This window comes from Saccopteryx bilineata, chromosome 2, assembly GCF_036850765.1.
Source record: "Saccopteryx bilineata isolate mSacBil1 chromosome 2, mSacBil1_pri_phased_curated, whole genome shotgun sequence".
Classification (NCBI taxonomy): domain Eukaryota; kingdom Metazoa; phylum Chordata; class Mammalia; order Chiroptera; family Emballonuridae; genus Saccopteryx; species Saccopteryx bilineata.
In genome coordinates, this window is record NC_089491.1 from 201,848,437 (window position 1) to 201,864,563 (window position 16,127).

Here is a 16,127-nt window from a genome sequence, read left to right on the forward strand (position 1 = left end):
ACTTTATGGTTAAAACATAAACATGTTCCTCTAAGAATGGGAAATAGGTACGAATGTCTGCTTCAATCCTTCTATTTAACATTGGGTTTGAGATTCTATTTGGCATAGTAAGGCAAGAAAAAGCAAAAAAGGCATACAGATTGAAACATATAGAGAAAAACATTTTTTAATTGCAGCAAACATGATCTCATATGTAAAAAAATCCCATAAAGTCTGAAAAATATCCTAATTAATAAGTAGGTTTGACAAGTTGCACAATATAAAACATCTACCAATTTTTAACAAAATATGTACAGAACCTGAACGTTGTAAATTACTAAATGTTAAGAAAAATTCAAGCGGATCTGAATAAACGAACAAATATTATCACTTCCATGGATTGGAAAACTCAATATTGTTAAGATGTCAATTTACTCCAAATTAGTCTACAGATTTGATGCAATCTCAAACAAAATCCCAACAGGTTTTTTCTTATAGAAATTGACAAACTAGATCTAGAATTTACATGAAAATGCAAAAAAAAAAAAAAACTTGAATAGTCAAAACTATTAAAAGTAAAAAGAAAAATGTTGGAGAAATGACACTATCTGATTTGAAGGTTTACAAGAAAGCTATAGTAATTAAGACAATACGGTATTGAGATAAGGACAGAGATGAATAAAAAATAATAAACAGTTCAGAAATAAATTCACACATAAATAATCAATAAATTTTCAACAAAGGTAACAAGGTAAATTAATAGGCACAGACAAACTCTTTAACAAATGATAATAGGGAAAATTAGATATTCATTAGAAAAATAAACCCAAGCCTTCACTCTCAAGACACAGAAAAAAATTACTCAAAATGGATCATACATCTAAAACTAAAAACTCCTGGAGAAAACATAAGATAAAATCTTGACTACCTTAATTAGGCAAAGATTTCTTAGAATATAGAAAGCTTTAAACATAAAAGTAAAAAACTGATAAAATGGACTTAATCCAAATAAAAACATCTACTTTTGGAAAAATATCATTTAGAATATTAAAAGGCAAACCACAGACTGGGAGAAAAAATATTTATAATGCATATATTAGTCCTGATAAAGAAGTAATATCTAGAAAAAATTTTCACAACTCAGTAATTAGAAGACAAGCCACTCAATTTTCTAAATTGCCAAAATGATTTTAAGAAATATTTCTCAAAATAAGATGCAGAAATAACTAATAATGAAAATAATGCCCAGCATCACTAATCATTATGAAAATAAAAAAATAAAACTACAATAATAAGGTAATGCATGTACCCTAGGATGACTAAAAATTTTTTAAGTTGATAAAAACAAGTGTCAGTGAACATGATTAATAGCCAGAGTTCCATATATTGCTGATGGAAGTATAAAACCCCTCTGTTTTACATTTTGGAAAACAGGTTAGCACTTCCATAAAAATTAAACATATTGTATATTTATCATATAATATAGCAATCTAACTCCTAGTTATCAACAGGCAAATAAATAAATTTTGGCATATTCATTCAATAGAATACTACTCAACAATAAAACATCAGTTATTAATAAGTAAAAAACATAAATTTTCAAACCATTATTATAAGCAAAAGACGCAAGACACAAAAGCATATACTGTAGGATTCCACTTACTTGAAGTTCTAGGACAGACAAAACAAATATATGGTGGCAAAAGGTTGCCTGGGCTTGGAAGGGATGGCAATACACTGTCAGGGCAAAAGGGAAATTAGAGGGATGTTGGAAATATTCTGTATCTTAATTTTAGTGACAGTTACATGGGTAAATTCTCTAGTTAACTGATCAATCAAGGAGAAAGTTTTTGACCTACCTTCTCTAACAGCTTTTATGACCATAACTCATAACATCAATGGGTATATTGTGTTCTCTTAGTTGGTCTTAAGTTGTACTAGAAGAGGAATAGTCCCTGCACAAAATGGACTTTTATGTTTGATTTACTCAAGGGTCACTAACTTACCCTTCTCACTTGTGGTGATACATGGAGAACAGGGCAACACTGAAAGAGATCACATTCTTGGAATACAGTGAATATAACCTGAAGAGTTCAAGAAAAGACAGGCTTAAAAAGGTCTTGTTCTATTTTTAAGATTCTGAACAGTAGATTTAACATATTCAGAAAACTAATTATGATAAGACTTGGATTTGTGGTCATCATCAATAAAGCACAATAACAACCTTCAAGGGAGTCATTGTAAACTAGTAATCATGGGTGGCACAATGAATAATGCAGCATCATGATTATGATGTGACTAGCAAAAATAAATGATATCTGGGAACTAGAAAAGAAAATATCTAGTGTTTTAATATCAACTCTGTACTGCTATCTGTTACTAATGGTGGGAGATATGAAATTAACCAGAAATGGCTCATCAATAATAAAGAATATAAAGTCATGATTCCTGGACCTGAACAGGAAGGGATAATGCCAGATACCATGAACAATCTTCTCATGCAAAGATTCATAATAAGCAAATACACAGATGCCTCTTCTCCACCCCTATTCCAAATCTTCATCAATAATCACTAAACTTCATATGACTCCATTAATTTAGTAGTACATTTTTTAAAATAAAATTCTTTCTACAAATACAGATTCTGCAAGAAATTATTTTCTCTGCCCTATGTACTCACAGGCAGCCTTATGTGGAGATAATTCATATTTGTTCACCTTAATTTTATCTGTAAAGTAAAAGTTAAGGTCATCTACCATAGTGAGAAGAGTACAGTTTTTGGAGAGGCTTGAAAAGAGTTGTGAAGGTTTACTAGTCATTACTGATTAATAAGAGACAGACCAGTTTGTGGCCACATAAATCAAGATCAGTTTTAAGGATCAGTTAACTGTAGAGACAATAAATTTGTATTTAGTCTATATATTTGATGAATTTATTTGATCAATTCTCAACAGCTCAGATATAAAAGACAATGAAATTACTTGTAGGCCAAGGACAAGACACATGTAGCAGAAAGAAGATCCAAGGGAACTAAGAGAAGTTCAGGGTTCCACGGGTTCCAGGGTGAATAATGAAGTAAGGTGAGAGAGAAGTGCAATAGTTCTTGGATATAAAATCCAGAGCACAACAAGGTGGTGGACCTCTAGCATAATGGAGAGCAAAAGATGAGAAGAGCCAAGTGACAAGTAATTGGTATTTTAAGGATTATGAATAGATGGCATAAACCTCTTAGGGAAGCTTTTTGCCACAAAAGTTGATGATTAATGGCGTTTTACTTTCCTATTTATGGTATAACAAATTATAGAAACTTAGTGGTTTAACTCATCTTACAATTCTTGCAGTCAGAGTGTGAAACAGTTTCACTGGGCTGAAATCAAAGATGGCAGCAGGACTGCAATCAAGGGATTGAGGGAAGGATCTGCTCCCATGCTTGTTCAAATCTACGGAGGCCACCTACGTTTTTTCACTCATAGCTTTCTTCCATCTTCAAAGCCAGAAGCATAGCATCTTCTCTTGTCTCTGAGCTCTGCCTCCTTCCTTATAATTTCTTTCTCCCTGATTCTTAACTTCCCTTATTAGGATCCTTGTCATGATGTTAGGCCCACCCACATAACTGACAATAGTCTCCCCAGCTCAAGTTTTAGAACTTAATACATCTTCAAAGTCTCTTTTTACCAGTTAATGTAACATATTCTCAGGTGCTGGGTATTATAATTTGGACATTTGGGAGGGGTGAGGAGGGCACCAACTACCATAGATGGTGTACTGAGAGAATAAATACTTCCAGCTGGAGAGTTCCAGGGGGCATTTATAGTCACAAGGAGAGGCAGGGGTAGCTAGAAAAACAAAAGTAAAAATAGTAGTGTCAAAAAGTTTAGCAACTACAGTACTTTAATGTGGAAAGGGGGTCCTAGAAGTAAGTAAGTAGTGAGAATTAAAGTTAAGCAAGGTTGGAAATTGTCCCAGTAGAGCTCAAGCTCTACATCAATCAGGTGTCCCCTATTCAACTTCCCCACACTGTGGGACACTCCTGCTTAACAGCAGGGCTGGCAACCTCTTCCAGACTACTCTTGAGGTGGCTATGAGGATTCTACTTATCAGTGCCAACACCAACTGCCACCAGAGGAAAGACATGACCAACACACAAGTTAGTTACAAGAATCACACGGGCAGTTTATTACTTACAAATCCTTCGGTGTGCCTGGGTATAGCGGGTCCCCGTCAGCATGCTCCTCTCAGCTCTCTTTGATCAAAGGGGCATGGAGATGGTCCACATTCACGTTGGAGTCTGGGCAACTACTGCAGCAGGGGGCCTCTCAGCTTTAGTAGCTTTTCTGGCCAAGCCTTATAACAGATGTCAATCTACAGGATTATCTCCTCAAACCACCTTCTAACAGGTGTCAATTTACAGAATTATCACCTCAAGCCACCTTTTTGGGAGTTCCTAGCAGGGAGCCCTTTTTATGTTAATCTACTGTAATGTTACATCAAGCCACTTTTAAGATGTTCTTAGGGAAGCTTCTTGTTTATGTTAACTTACAATGTTATGACATCAAGCCACTTATTATCTACCTATAACTTCACACACACACTAACTCGGCCCTGCTCAAAAGTCAGAGTATGTTTATCATATTGGTACATGCTATATTAATTCCTATCCAGATGGCACAACTTTATTTAATTTCCTTGATTTTAATATTATATCTTAATTACTTTTATATATTTTTTATATTTCTATATATTAAATTGCTGTAAAATTATATTACTGCAACAGAAATATGGGCGAGAACAACAGAAGTACCACTAAACTGATGATGACGAGTGGCAGTATTGTGGAATTACCTGGATTTACGACTAAAACAGATCTGTGGTGTCAAGACTAAGCCATGTCACATACATTATAGAGTGCTGACAGATTCACATGAGGGGTCTGTGATAGAAGCTTCCAGGTAAAGTGACTGGGCTTTATGCTATTTATTTCAATCAGTAAACAAATCTGCAATGCCTCAAGAGATTAGTGTATTTTTTTTCATGTTTTTTCATATATAAGAAAGGACACTCCATTTTATGGCAAGCTTTAGAAAATTATAACCTTGAAAGCTCTTATTTTCTCCAAAATGTATAAATTTAGAGTCAATTCTGAAACTATCATTATAGTGAAAGGAAAATTTCCTGTATTTCATACATTGCATGATGTAATTATTCCATAGGCTCAAGCTAATAGAATGAGAGTACCAATATAAATTATGTCAACCTTAAATGGTCCATTTGAAGAAAAAATTTAAAAAACAACAGAAAACCTTGTATAAATATCCTACAAAAATCCTGGTATCATGGTTCCTAATTAAATACTGCCCATAATTTGCAAGCTATCCTACTAAAGTTTAAACATTTTCATTATTTTTATTTCCATACTCACCAAGAAAAAGAGAGGACTCAAATAAATAATATTAGAAATGAGAGTGGAGAAACAACAACTGACACAACAGAAATACAAAATATTGTTAGAAAATACTATGAAGAACTGTATGCCAAAACACTAGACAACCTAGATGAAATGGACAAATTCCTTGAAACATACAATCTTCCAAAAATCAATCTGGAAGAATCAGAAAACCTAAACAAACCAATTACAACAAATGAGATCGAAACAGTTATCAAAAAAGTTCCAAAAAAGAAAAGTCCTGGGCCTGATGGCTTCACAAGTGAATTCTACCAAATATTTAAAGAAGAACTAACTCCTATCCTTCTCAAGCTATTTCAAAAAATTCAAAAGGAATGAAGACTTCCAAGCTCCTTTTATGAGGCGAGCATAATTCTTATTCCAATACCAGGCAAAGACAACCCAAAGAAAGAAAATTATAGGCCAATATCCTTGATGAATATAGATGTTAAAATCCTCAACAAAATATTAGCAAACTGGATCCAACAATATATGGAAAAAATCATACACCATGATCAAGTGGAATTTATTCTGAGGAGGTAAGGCTGGTACAATATTCGCAAATCAATCAATGTGATTCATCACATAAACAAAAGGAAGGAGAAAAACCACACAATAATTTCAATAGATGCAGAAAAAGCATTTGATAAAATCCAGTACCCATTCATGATCAAAACTCTCAGCAAAGTAGGACTACAGGGAACATACCTCAACATGATAAAAGCCATCTATGACAAATCCACAGCCAACATCATACTCAATGGGCAAAAATTAAAAGCAATCCCCTTAAGATCAGGAACAAGGCAGGGGTGCCCCTTTTCTATTGATTTTCATCCAAAATGGTACAGAAGCCATGATGCTGAGTGAACCTACACAGTACAACCTTGGTTTTAATCTTTTCATTTCTTAGGCAAATCCACTTTTTCTATTTTGTTGAAAACATTAAAACAAAAAGGAAATAAATCTCTGTGCCTTAATTCTAAGAACACTTGGATGAACCACAAGATGGGAAGTTGTATGGTGGCCTTTTGCTCTTTTCTCCAACCTTCTGACTCAACTGTGAGAAGAATCTTTCATCCCAAGAGTCAATTTCATCTCATCTAAGAGCAAAACTTGAATGAAACAGCCAATAAGTGAGTCTGACTGGCTGGTAATAACCACTACAGCATTGTCAAATCATCAGCAATTCTCTTTCAGAAACACACAAGAGACGGATTAACATTTTCTTCTTTGTTATAACCAAGAAAAATGATATATACAATTTAAGTGTAAGGAGTTTATTTTTTTTTCTTTCTAATTTTTCCTCTGCAGACTTCTTTTTCTCCCTGTGTAACCTGTAGTTGAATGTCAGAAACTTTCACATAAGGCTTACAAAGCAATAAACAAATTATAAATAATGGGTAAATAAATATATATTTCTTAAGTATGAGGTACTTCACTCACAACCTAGAGAAAGGTAGTTCAAACCTGGAGTCTAGAGAGAGAGTATTGGGTCAATAGGTGATTTTGTTCTACAGAGTATAACAGAAATAGAAATTAAAGCTTTCTTTGTTTTGGAATGAGTTTTATCATCTTAGTGTGGTAATACTGGTCTGACTGGCAATAATATAATTTATAGTTAATTATGAGAAGGGAAATAAATTAGTACTTAGAACAAATTGGTTGTTAAACATAGTCATGGGGATGTAAAGTCATAGGGAATATAGTCAATAATATTGTAATAACTACATATGGTATCAGATGAGTACTAGATTTATTGAGGCAATCATAATATATAAATGTCTAATTACTATGTTGTGCAACTGAAATACTATAATATTATATGACAACTATAAGTACAAAATAAAAAAGTATTTTTTTAAATTAGTACTTAAATGTATATATTTTTTCTATGTAGTACATCTTTTAGAATAGCATTTTTCAAACTCTGGATCTTTAAATTAATTTAGTGTATCCTAACTAGTATTTTTTAGTAAAACAAAATAGAAATATCTAGAAAGTTTTAAATAGTAAAAGTGTGCATTATTTTTTTGACACTGTATTTCAGTTTCAGTAAATAAGTACACATAAACGTGTGTCCACTTTTGGGAAAATAAAATGTATTTCTTAATTGTAGACTGTAAAGCCAGTTGCTGCGGCCACCATCACAGTTGCCTGGCCCATGCAGGTTTGCATTAGATTCGGACAGATGGTAATGAAACAATAGAGCCAAGAAACAGTGGGCCATTACCTTTAATCCTAGCTTGCACTTGGCGGGCAAGTAAAAACATACACTGAGTTCCAAAACCCACTCATTCAGTGCTCACAAAGCTACTGACTTATCCGAGTTTCCTAGAATAAGGCTGGTTTCTAGCTCACCAGCCTTATTCACCTCTGTTCCCCATCTCCTTCTCTCTGCACAAACTCTGCACAAACTGGCTTCTCCTTCAACACTCTGCCATCTTGGCTGCTTCTCCTGGCCTCCTCCATGTGTCCTCTCTCTGCTCTCCTCTGTGTTCTCTCCTCTAATGCTAATCTCAGGAATCAAGAGAGCAAGCTCCCAGTCTGCCCCACTTTACAGTATAGAAATCAAAACCTTTAATCTAATACACAAACAAGGAAGTCTCTGATACAAAGTCACTCATCTGAGGCATAATGAGATTCCTCATGAGAGTGCACCACCCCACATCAAAAAGGGTGGGAAGGATGACGTCAGAGTAATGGCGGAGTAGGAAGCGATACCGATAAATCTCCCCCAAAACTCAACAAGATCTTCAACCAGAAACAGAAAAACCTATACTTGGAGCCTCCAGATGCTTCACAATACACCCGAAGGTATGGTCGAGTGAAAAATTGGCTAAATATATAACCAAATCCTGAAGGAAATAGGGAGTAAGAAATGCTCCGCCTTCCTCACTAACCTAAACAGGGCGGCTTTCTCTGGTAACTGTGAATATAGAAACTGAGGCGGGCAAAGGGGGTGAATAGATTCAGGCTGCGCACAAACGGCCGAACCAGGCTGTGGCACGGGGATCCTAGCTGAGGAAAAACTGATCCTGTGGCAAGCCGGGCAATACAAGCTAACACTCGCGCCAAACCCAAAGAAAGAAAGACAAGCGGGGCAGCCATTTTACCCGTTCTCCTGGTTGGTGCGCAGTTAGTGGGCGAGAGATCTCTTCCTAAGCCCCAGAAGTGGGTGACCGTGTTACCCCACAGAGAGGCAGGGTCAGAGGCCTTTCTGTGGGCCGAAAGCAGAATCTCTGGGCAGCCCCAGCACCCTGGGAAAGCCGCGCACGGGAGGGAGCGAGAACTAATTCCAACGGTGGAAATTTTCCGTGCTGGTGAGGGTTTCACTCAGGGAAATGCGGCCGGCCTCATATCCTGGTGTGCGCGCGCAGATAGGTAGCGAGCGATTCCTCCGAGTGCCTCGGCAGTGCGCGCCCATGTTATTGCACAGAGGGGCAGAGTCAGGGGCCTTTGTGTGGGCAAAAGTGGAATCTCGGGCCACCCCAGCGCCTTGCAAAAGCCACGCACGGGGACGGAGCGAGAGCGAATTCCAGCGCTGCAAATTTCCATTTCCATGCGGTTGGGGGTTTCACTCAGAGCGTGAGATTACTGGCCGGATATCCTGGTCTGCGCGCGCAGATAGTGAATGAGAGTTTCCTCCAAGCGCCCCGGAAGTGGGTGCCCGCCTGTGTTACCGGACAGAGTGGCAGAGTCAGAGGTCTTTGAGTGGGCAGAAAGCCTGCCTGATTATGCTAGCAGCTCTGACTGACTGAGCCTTACCCAGAGCCCTGTGCTGAGTGGGAATAGAGTGGGGAGTTGCCAGCTCTTTGAACCTCTTACTATCCAGGCAGAGGCAGCAACAACCCCATAGCTGGATTATCAGGCTACTAATTGAGGAAGGAAAGACTAGGAGAAAGGCTCCAGGAACACGGACTCTCTCACTGTCGGAGCCTATGAATGCTAATGAGCCTTGACTCCCAACGAGACTAAAGCACAATACATGACATTGCCATAGAGATTTATCAACTGCAAACCTCTACCTGAGCGTGCCAAAGGGGCAGAACCTGGGGTACAGAGTCACCGACCAGGAAGAGGGAGAGAAAAGAAAAAACAAGAAGATAACCTCTCAAAATCAAGAATATTCTGCAGACTTTATAACCTATCCCATTTTATTATATTTGTTCGTTTGTTTCTCTTATCTTCATTCTTGATACTTTCTTTCCTCCTCCAATTTGGCTGATTAACTCTCTGCTGGTCTTACTCTCTCCTCTCCTTGAACTACACTACCCATAAGTGTTACATCTCCCATTATCTTTTTTCTCCTCTTCCTTTCTCTCTATGAGGGTTGCACTCCAAAACCCTTAACTCTCTCTCTCTCCTTTCTTTTTTCTTCTTTTAGTGGTTCCCTCTTTTTTTCTCTCTCTCTTTCCTTTCTCCCTCTATATTAGTTTCTTCCTTTCTCCTTTACATCTCCTCTTATTCAAACCTCAATAACAAACAAATTATCTTATCTGGGACTCAAACTTATGTTTGTGGCAATTTGGGGGGTTTTTACTTCACGTTTTTAACTCACTAGCAGTGCTCCCATCCCTGGCTCTCCATTTTATCTAGTTCTTGTTCCACTAAATACAATAGTATTTTTTTTAATTTGTCCCCCCATTTTTCTGTTCTCCTCTTATTCCTCTCATCATAACTCTTAGACAACCAACACCTAAAAGCAAATAATTTTATTCTTGATCCAAATTTTTTCCTTATTTGCTTTTTGTGGGTCCATACCGCCCCCCCCTTTTTTTTTTTTTTTTTTGCCCCTTTATTACTTTTCCCCAATTCAGGACCTCCATCACAGGCATTGTTTGTTATAATTCACAGTTCACCACAAGATTTTCTCAAGAAAAAGGGGAGAGGAGAGGAAAAAAGGAGAGGGGGAATAATTTCCTTTTTTTAAAAATTATTATTTTATTTTTCTTTATTTCATTATTAATTTTTTTTAAAAAAAAACAACTCTTTTTGATTTTTTATTTTTTTTACTTTTTATTCTTTATTAAATCTCATTAATACTATCAACAAAACCACCCTCAGATGCCATTAAGGAAGAGAAAATCGAATATCATGGATACAAAAGAAAGAGAGGTAACACAGCTAGATGAGGAGAAATCTATGGAGAAAAAATTTAATATATTGGAAACCTTGGAGCTAAATGACAGAGAATTCAAGATAGAAATACTAAAAATCCTCCGAGATATACAAGAAAACACAGAAAGGCAATTTAGGGAGCTCAGAAAACAACTTAATAAACACAAAGAATATATGTCCAAGGAAATTGAAACTATAAAAACAAATCAAACAGAGATGAAAAACTCAATTCACGAGCTGAAAAATGAGGTAACAAGCTTAGCTAATAGAACAGGTCAGATAGAAGAGAGGATTAGTGAAATAGAAGACAAGCAACTTGAGGCACAACAGAGAGAAGAAAAAAGAGACTCAAAAATTAAAAAAAAATGAGATAGCCCTACCAGAATTATCTGACTCCATCAAAAAGAATAACATAAGAATAATAGGTATGTCAGAGGGAGAAGAGAGAGAAAATGGAATGGAGAACATACTCAAACAAATAATAGATGAGAACTTCCCAAGCCTGTGGAAAAAACTAAAGCCTCAAATTCAAGAAGCAAACAGAACACCAAATTTTCTTAACCCCAACAAACCTACTCCAAGGCATATCATAATGAAATTGACACAAACAAACAGCAAAGAAAAAATTCTCAAGGCAGCCAGGGAAAAGAAGAATACAACATATAAAGGAAGGCCCATTAGATTATCATCAGATTTCTCAGCAGAAACTCTACAAGCTAGAAGAGAGTGGACCCCAATATTTAAAGTCCTGAAAGAGAGAAACTTTCAGCCACGAATACTATACCCATCAAAGCTATCCTTCAAATATGAAGGAGAAATAAAAACATTCACAGATACAGAAAAGATGAGGGAATTTATTATCAGAAAACCCCCACTCCAGGAATTACTAAAGGGGGTTCTCCAATCAGATACAAAGAACAAAAAAAAAAAACAGAGCCACAAGTAAAAGCTCCAAGAAGAACGCAATAAAACCAAATTTAAACTGTGACTACAACAAAAAGAAAGAGGGGGAGAAGATGGAGATTAACAGTAGCAAAGGACGATGGAGTGCAAAAGTACTCACAAAATAGTTTGCTACAATGAACAGGGTAGGGACTCTTTTCATTACTCAAAGGTAACCACCATTGAAAAAACCACCACAGAAGCACATGAGATAAAAAAGATAGCAGCAGAGGAAAGATGTATGGAATACAACCAAATAAAAACAAAAGATAGAAAAACGAAAGAGAAAAATCAAACAAGACACAAAACTAACAGAAAGCAAGATATAAAATGGCAATAGGGAACTCACAAGTCTCAATAATTACACTAAATGTAAATGGGTTAAACTCACCAATAAAAAGGCACAGAGTAGCAGAATGGATTAAAAAAGAAAATCCAACTGTATGCTGCCTACAGGAAACTCATCTAAGTAACAAGGATAAAAACAAATTCAAAGTGAAAGGCTGGAAAACAATACTGCAAGCAAATAACATCCAAAAAAAAAGCAGGTGTAGCAATACTCATATCGGATAATGCTGACTACAAGACAGGAAAAGTACTCAGAGATAAAAATGGCCATTTCATAATGGCTAAGGGGACACTGAATCAAGAAGACATAACAATTCTTAATATATATGCACCAAACAAAGGAGCACCAAAATATATAAGACAGCTACTTACTGACCTTAAAACAAAAACTGACAAAAATACAATCATAATTGGAGACCTCAATACACCGCTGACGGCTGTAGATCGGTCATCCAAACAGAGAATCAACAAAGACATAGTGGCCTTAAACAAAACACTAGAGCACCTGGATATGATAGACATCTACAGGACATTTCATCCCAAAGTGACTGAGTATACATTTTTCTCCAGTGTACATGGATCATTCTCAAGAATTGACCATATGTTGGGCCACAAAAACAACATCAGCAAATTCAGAAAAATTGAAGTTGTATCAAGCATATTTTCTGATCATAAAGCCTTGAAACTAGAATTCAACTGCAAAAAAGAGGAAAAAAATCCCACAAAAATGTGGAAACTAAACAACATACTTTTAAAAAATGAATGGGTCAAAGAAGAAATAAGTGCAGAGATCAAAAGATATATACAGACTAATGAAAATGACAATACGACATATCAGAATCTATGGGATGCAGCAAAAGCAGTGATAAGAGGGAAGTTCATATCACTTCAGGCATACATGAACAAACAAGAGAGAGCGCAAGTGAACCACTTAACTTCCCACCTTAAGGAACTAGAAAAAGAAGAACAAAGACAACCCAAAACCAGCCGAAGAAAGGAGATAATAAAAATCAGAGCAGAAATAAATGAATTAGAGAACAGAAAAACTATAGAAAAAATTAATAGAACAAGGAGCTGGTTCTTTGAAAAGATCAACAAAATTGACAAACCCTTGGCAAGACTTACCAAGGAAAAAAGAGAAAGAACTCATATAAACAAAATCCAAAATGAAAGAGGAGAAATCACCACAGTCACCGTAGATATACAAAGAATTATTGTAGAATAATATGAAAAACTTTATGCCACTAAATTCAACAACCTAGAAGAAATGGATAAACTCCTAGAACAATACAACCTTCCTAGACTGAGTCAAGAAGAAGCAGAAAGCCTAAACAGACCTATCAGTAGAGAAGAAATAGAAAAAACCATTAAAAACCTCCCCAAAAATAAAAGTCCAGGCCCTGACGGCTATACCAGCGAATTTTATCAAACATTCAAAGAAGACTTGGTTCCTATTCTACTCAAAGTCTTCCAAAAAATTGAAGAAGAAGCAATACTTCCAAACACATTTTATGAGGCCAACATAACCCTCATACCAAAACCAGGCAAGGATGGCACAAAAAAAGAAAACTACAGACCAATATCTCTAATGAATACAGATGCTAAAATACTAAACAAAATACTAGCAAATCGAATACAACAACATATTAAAAAAATAACACATCATGATCAAGTGGGATTCATCCCAGAATCTCAAGGATGGTGCAACATACGTAAAACGGTTAACGTAATACACCATATCAACAAAACAAAGAACAAAAACCACATGATCTTATCAATAGAAAGAGAAAAGGCTTTCGAGAAAATACAACACAATTTTATGTTTAAGACTCTCAACAAAATGGGTATAGAAGGAAAATATCTCAACATGATAAAGGCCATATATGATAAACCATCAGCTAACATCATATTAAATGGCACTAAACTGAAGGCTTTCCCTCTTAAATCAGGAACAAGACAGGGTTGTCCACTTTCTCCACTCTTATTTAATGTGGTACTAGAGGTTCTCCCCACAGCAATCAGACAAGACAAAGAAATAAAAGGCATCCATATCGGAAAAGAAGAAGTAAAGGTATCACTTTTTGCAGATGATATGATCCTATACATCGAAAACCCCAAAGAATCCACAAAAAGACTACTAGAAACAATAAGCCAATACAGTAAGGTCGCAGGATACAAAATTAACATACAGAAGTCAATAGCCTTTCTATATGCCAACAATGAAACAATTCAGAACGAACTCAGAAGAATAATCCCCTTCACGATTGCAACAAAAAAAATAAAATACTTAGGAATAAACATAACAAAGAATGTAAAGGACTTATATAATGAAAACTATAAACCATTTTTAAGGGAAATTGAAAAAGATATAATGAGATGGAAGAATATACCTTGTTCTTGGCTAGGAAGAATAAATATAATCAAGATGGCTATATTACCCAAAGCAATATACAAATTCAATGCAATTCCCATCAAACTTCCAATGACGTCTTTTAAAGAAATAGAGCAAAAAATCATCAGATTTATATGGAACTATAAAAAACCTCGAATAGCCAAAGCAATCCTAAAGAAAAAGAATGAAGCTGGGGGCATTACAATACCTGACTTCAAACTCTATTATAGGGCCACGACAATCAAAACAGCATGGTATTGGCAGAAAAATAGACACTCAGACCAATGGAACAGAATAGAAAGTCCAGAAATAAAACCACATATATATAGTCAAATAATTTTTGATAAAGGGGCCAAGAACACACAATGGAGAAAAGAAAGCCTCTTCAATAAATGGTGCTGGGAAAACTGGAAAGCCACATGCAAAAGAATGAAACTGGACTACAGTCTCTCTCCCTGTACAAAAATTAACTCAAAATGGATCAAAGATCTAAACATAAGACCTGAAACAATTAAGTACATAGAAGAAGACATAGGTACTCAACTCAGGGACCTGGGTTTTAAAGAGCATTTTATGAATTTGACTCCAATGGCAAGAGAAGTGAAGGCAAAAATTAATGAATGGGACTACATCAGACTAAGAAGTTTTTGCTCAGCAAGAGAAACTGATAACAAAATAAACAGAAAGCCAACTAAATGGGAAATGATATTTTCAAACAACAGCTCAGATAAGGGCCTAATATCCAAAATATACAAAGAACTCATAAAACTCAACAACAAACAAACAAACAATCCCATAAAAAAATGGGAAGAGGATATGAACAGACACTTCTCCCAGGAAGAAATACAAATGGCCAACAGATATATGAAAAGATGCTCATCTTCTTTAGCTATTAGAGAAATGCAAATCAAAACAGCAATGAGATACCACCTCACACCTGTTCGATTAGCTATTATTAGCAAGACAGGTAATAGCAAATGATGGAGAGGCTGTGGAGAAAAAGGAACCCTCATACACTGTTGGTGGGAATGTAAAGTAGTACAACCATTATGGAAGAAAGTATGGTGGTTCCTCAACAAACTGAAAATAGAACTACCTTATGACCCAGCAATCCCTCTACTAGGTATATACCCCAAAAACTCAGAAACATTGATACGTAAAGACACATGCAGCCCCATGTTCATTGCAGCATTGTTCACAGTGGCCAGGACATGGAAACAACCAAAAAGCCCGTCAATAGATGACTGGATAAAGAAGATGTGGCACATATACACTATGGAATACTACTCAGCCATAAGAAATGATGACATCGGAACATTTACAGCAAAATGGTGGGATCTTGATAACATGATACGAAGCGAAATAAGTAAATCAGAAAAAACCAGGAACTGCATTATTCCATACGTAGGTGGGACATAAAAGTGAAACTAAGAGACATTGATAAGAGTGTGGTGGTTACGGGGGGGGAGGGGGGAATGGGAGAGGGAAAGGGGGAGGGGGAGGGGCACAAAGAAAACAAGATAGAAGGTGACAGAGGACAATCTGACTTTGGGTGATGGGTATGTATCATAATTGAATGACAAGATACCCTGGACTTGTTATCTTTGAATATATGTATCCTGATTTATTGATGTCACCCCATTAAAAAAATAAAATTATTTAAAAAAAAAAAAAAAAAAAAGGGTGGGAAAGGCTTAGTCCTAAAACCAAGTCCCGGGCTACAAGGATCCTACCTGCCCACAGCCTGGCCTCAACACACATTAATATCACCTGGGTGATGAGCCTCCATGTGGTTACCACCATCTTTAACAAAGTGAGCATAATATATTTTATCTGCCCAACATAGATTATTGTTATCGTTAAAACAGATTACATTTTAACATCGGGGTACCTGAGGAAAATAAT